The sequence below is a fragment of the Glossina fuscipes genome, unplaced genomic scaffold, assembly GCF_014805625.2.
Source record: "Glossina fuscipes isolate IAEA_lab_2018 unplaced genomic scaffold, Yale_Gfus_2 0, whole genome shotgun sequence".
Classification (NCBI taxonomy): Eukaryota; Metazoa; Arthropoda; class Insecta; order Diptera; family Glossinidae; genus Glossina; species Glossina fuscipes.
Window position 1 is genome coordinate 37,147,049 of NW_023998414.1, and position 4,799 is coordinate 37,151,847.

Sequence of the window (4,799 nt, forward strand, 5' to 3'; positions counted from 1 at the left end):
TATGTATGTATATATATGTATGTATGTATATATATGTATGTATGTATATATGTATATATATGTATGTATGTATATATGTATATATATGTATGTATGTATATATGTATATATATACAAACGTTTTCATAGATTTTTCGGTATATATTCCTATAAGTTTTCAGACTCAGAATAGTTTTTTGGAAGTGATTTAAGCTTACCTGTCTATCGCCAGTGTCACTGATGTGTTTGCCCATGTTTTTGTCTTTCTCTCCAATCGACAATACGTAATTTTTGAAATATTTTCATAATAGTTGGTCCAATGGCCGCCGTCGTTTTGACTCAAGAACGAATTCTATTGAAATTGTATTGGACCGTTCGACTCTTATGACCAATGCAAATACAACGGTAAATAAGATCGTTGTAGTCGAACGAGAACGACCATTAAATACCTTACAACATATCGCGTGATACTCATTCATTCGTTCATTTTCTTAATTAAATACCAAAAATTTTATTCTGTTTCGATGTAAAAACGATGAAAAATATCATGCGAGGCTTTATATAGATCGTAGTCCTAAAATAGATTAACATAGCGCAAGTTCAGCGCAGTTAATTTTTATGTAAAATTATTAGGCATATTTTGGAATGAGCTCAACATCCATCGCCCATCCGATATAAATTTTTCAAATAAATTGCCGAAAATACCGAAATGCTGTTGCGTAGTGCACTTTCTCGAGAAATTTTGAAATTGCAAATTTTTTTTTTATACAATCGCCTTTTTTATATGAGAAGTGTCCGCCGAAACAGTTCAATTCAATCCATTTGTAACAATAATCGCTCTTGGGCTGAAACACATCAGACCAGTTCAAATCGATTTGGAAAAATATTGATGAATCGATCGGTATCCATAAAAGTTGGAGCCTTAAATCTTAGGTCCTTTCGGATGTCATATGCATCCAAACAAACTTAATACATTCTCTGGTGCAGGGCACAGAACAGAGATTGTCAAGAAATCTCGTGAAGATCAGCAGAATTATTTGCATAAATCAAGTTTTATGCCTTGTCATCGTCGTTCGTTTATTTTATCTCGTTTGAGTCTCTCACTATCTCTCTCACTCACACGAGTTGATCGAAGACGAAGTGTCTTAAGCTGTCAACGTATCTACTCCATCCAACTTGATGATCTAAAGCAGAGAATTTAGTTTTTTCTTCTTTACTGTCACACATCGTTCAGATTTTATTTTCCGTACACATCGTTATGACGATGTTATATGCAAAATAGTTTTGAACGAAGTCACAATGCCAAGAAAAAAAAAAGTGAGTTTGCCATAGTAAATTTTTTTTCCCTTAATATGATTAAACGCTCAGGGGAAGTCGCCTATATCTGTAATACGATGTGGATCGGAAAAAAAATGGAGAAAATGACAGAGAGCGGAGAGGAGCCGCAGTCTAGTGGATGCGCCCTCTAATCGCTAAGATTTGAAGCCACGAACGCTGAGTTGGCAGTCGCGATTCTTAGTGCCTCGTCTACGATAAGCAATCGGAAGATCAACACTGTTCACCATATAGGAACTAGAATTTTTCTCCTCGATTCCTGCATCTTTAATATTATCCTCGGTTCCTAATTTTAAAACACACTTTTACATAAAAACCTTATCCGTGGATAATGCAGAATTTTATTTACAAAATTAGAGAAAGGGATCACGGACTTATTAAAGCACAACACTTTACAGCATTAAAGATCTCTAAAAATCTCTCGGGGTATAAATCTTCACTGGGCTTTAAGGTTTTTCCTTAATCCTCTTAACCGTTAGCAGTGGCATAAGACGTCTTTTATTCTATTCAGGTCGAAGCACCAAAAAATCCTTATTTGCTAAATTTAGGCAAATTTCCTTTTCAACAGAATCGGGCAGTGTTTACGTAAATTTAATTAAACATACATATATAGAGAGATAGAGAGAGAGAGAGAGAGAGAGAGAGAGAGAGAGATATTTGATGATTATATGATTTTTGTAACAAAAGTGTGTGGTATAAGGAAAAGAAAACTAGAATGTAAACAAGTAAAAATGCTATAGTGGATCATGGCCTACCATTAAATACCCTATACCACCTTGCAGTATAGGAAATGGTCGAAAAATTAATCCGCTTCAAACCGTTTTCATCAGCGTTTGTTGTAGAGCCGGTGTGGCAAATTTTATCGAAACATCACAAAAATCTCGAGCTGTAAGTTCAACACAATAAAATAAGATGTACAGACGAACAGACAAGTTTACATCGGTTCAGAAACTGATTCTGGATCGATCAGTATAATAAAGGCTAAGATTTATCTAAAGTCCTTCCAGATATTGCATACTTCAATATAAACTTAATAGACCCTTGTAGGTGTAGGATATAAAAAGGATATCAATACTTTTTGCATACTTTCCGCCATTTTTTTTTTTTATTTTTTTTATTTTTTTCTTTTTTTGATCCCTTAATTATTTTAGAAGAATTCGTCTTTAATCGCCTTAAATATTGGGAAGATTGCATGAATAGAGAATTGCGTATAGGACATAAGATGTACATAAATATTGGACGCATGAGCTGACATTGAAATGCGCAAAAATTAACTAAAATAAAATGAGATTTTTATGCATAACACATGCACTGAGCGCAACAAAACATAAAATTCAAAACAGACTGGAATCAAGAGACGCTTTGACGTCTTGTACTTCAAATACACATCAGCATAAATTGTCAAGTCATAAATAATTCTTGCAATGTTTATTTGCGTCGCGCACATGGTCACGCAACTAATGATTGCCTTACAAAGACCGAATCCAAAGTGTAACGAATCTTGGATACCTATCGATAGATAGATAGATAGATAGATAGATAGATAGATAGATAGATAGGTAGGTAGGCCCGTATTCTGTTAAAAATCATGAATTGAAATGACTCCGAAGAATTATTGATTTTGTATTAGAATAGTCCGGCAATGAATCCCAAATCCAAGAAAATATATGGGAACCTTGGCCTTTTATTTTACATTTCGTATTTATGCAATAACAGGTTGGACAGATGGACATGACCAACCCATTTTAGTAAAAATTTTTCTTTTATCGAAACAATTGTCTGTTGGCAAACAGATGTTCTCTCGCGTGTAATTCCAATGAATTTCCGCGATATTGTTTCGAGGAAGTGCTTCTGAAACCATTCATTAAATAATGCGAACAATAAAAGCGAAATTGTTTTATGCGGCATTTCTCTCCGCGAAAATATTTTATAGTTAATTATAAGTAAAAGAATAACATGAAAAATCAATAAAATAATTTTAGAGATTAGTTTAGTGGCTTTTGCTTATCTCTCTTAAAGCTCGTATGTATGTAAATAATTTTGAATAATAATTTAAATAAAACATATTACGACACCAACGCATTCTTGTCTGTGGCATATTGCTGTGCTATCTGGTTGGTTGGTTGGTTGGTGTGTTTCTACGTTAACCGCACGCACAAAAATAAAATGAATATTAGGCCGACCGTATTAACACTTCAAGTTCATTAACTTGAAAAAAGTGGCCAAATGTGTCAACATTAGCTTTATATTTATTTTTTGTTTCAATTTTTTTTTTTTTTTTTTTTGTCATTTGTTGAGTGTGGTCATAAACGCACCACACATTACATACGGCTTTCAGTCAGTCATTCATTTGTATTGCATTTATTTCATTCTATATACGGTTGCTGTTGTTGTCGTCACTATTTACGTTTAGTGCGGTAAAAATATGTCATTATATTTATAAATGTATGTATGTATGTATGTATGTATTTATTTATGTATGTAAGTAATAATATATTCTTTGGCTTTTGCTTGTCACAAAAACACAACAACAGCAAACGAATCATTGCTTTGTGTTGCTTGCAAGAGTGAAACAATTGACAACAAACATGACAACAACAGCAACAAAGTGCGTAGTGTTAAAGACCTCTTTAAGTTTATGTTAATGACATGTCATTCTATATATGCACATGTTCTTATGTATGCTGCACTATTACTGTATGGTAAAGCAATACACATACAAACACTTATTTATTGTGTGTATTCAACATTTTCTTTTTATTTATTGATTTTTTTCTCTGTCTCTCTCTCTCTCTCTCTCTCTTTCTCTCTCTCTATCTTACTACCTCTTTTTTTCTCTTTTATAAATTTTCCCCCGCAATAATGAAAAGTTAAGTCATCGTTATAATTACTAGCAAAACTATACAATTTTTGGCACAATTTAACATTGAACGAAAACGCCCACACTTAACACTTTGAACATGAGCAAGTGTAAATCGCTATATATTTATTTATTTATTTATACAATGGCTGGCGATAATCGAGAAGATGATGATATATATTTAAATTAAAAGTTTTTTTCACTATAAAGTTATGCTTGGAGCACAAAAGTGCAAAATGAACCAAAAATAATGTTTTTTTGATAATTATGTTAATTAAAAAGTTTGTAATTGTTTCATTACCGAGCAACTTTTGTGCTTAGAGAGACAGAAAATATTTGGATAGTCGAATAGAATATAGGAAGTTCGCCAGAAAATAATATTTACCGAAAGCGGAATCCATGATAGAAAATCATGATGATCTCCATTATGAATGCATTAGAATTATGAAATGTTCCATTTACTGGAACTTGTGGCTTGATACTTTTCTCATCTGGACCCTATTCTATTGCTCGTCTGCGGGATCCTCGAGAAAATCAGCTTTAAATCAATATCTCTTGAATATAGAAAACGGAAGATCGAATATACAATAGAGAATATAGAATATAGAAAACGGAATATAGAATA

The 4,799-nt window shown here is 32.8% G+C and overlaps 1 protein-coding gene across 1 annotated transcript in view; it reads left to right on the forward strand.

Annotated features, from left to right (window-relative positions):
• LOC119644799 (kinesin-associated protein 3) overlaps positions 1-4,799 on the forward strand; it is a 48,068-nt gene that overhangs the window by 29,134 nt on the left and 14,135 nt on the right. The window lies entirely within an intron of this gene.